Below are 815 nucleotides of genomic sequence, written 5' to 3' on the forward strand. Positions count from 1 at the left end.
AAGGCGGCGGCGGCCAGCGGTGGGGGAGAAGGACCCCTTCCCCTCCTCCTCTGTGGCTCGACACTGGCCGGCCCGGGCACTGGATTGATTCTGAGGCAATATTATGCCCCGGCCTTCCCCCGCCCCCAACCATTCTCCGAGCCTCCCCAACCCAGGGGCCACCACCCCGGCCGTCAGCACTACCCTCTCTCGTGCGTGGCTGCCTTCGCTTTTTGGCGGCCCTTGGTGACCCTTCCCTCGTCCCTCGACCGGCACCCTAGTACCCGCCCCTGGACGGCGCAACCGGCCCGGCCGAGTCACTTTTTCTCGATTTGCCATCCGCGCTAAACTGCCCCACTCTTTTACGTCTCAGGCTCCCACTTCACTCACCCTGGGGTGTGAACAGAGGGGTTGGTGTGACTTGTCATCCGTGCTGAGTGACAACTGTCGACAGGGTCCACAAGGGCGGGAAAGGGAGGGGGAGGGAGGTGGAGGGGGTGGGGACTGGCGTTGGTTCAAAGGCCAAAAGGCAAAAGAGATATTAAAGCAGCATCTGGCGCGGCGCGGCCGGGGCGGAACAGAACAGCGCATGCCGTGCGGCATGGCGCACAGTCAGCTCGCTTCACTAGACGCAGGGGAGACTGACTCCTCTCCCCCTTTCAAACCGCCTCCCCCCATGCCCACCCTTCCCCACTTTTACTATTCCATCCCCTCACCCGGTACCATCGCTAGGTTTCCAGTTCTCCAATTTGAGCGACGCCCAACTGAGTGGAAGCGGGTTGGAGAGAGAGATAGGGATAGAGCGAGAGAGAGCGAAAGGGCGCGCCCTCGCGAGG

The sequence above is a fragment of the Frankliniella occidentalis genome, unplaced genomic scaffold (genome assembly GCF_000697945.3).
Source record: "Frankliniella occidentalis isolate FOCC.00 unplaced genomic scaffold, Focc_3.1 Scaffold43, whole genome shotgun sequence".
Classification (NCBI taxonomy): Eukaryota; Metazoa; Arthropoda; class Insecta; order Thysanoptera; family Thripidae; genus Frankliniella; species Frankliniella occidentalis.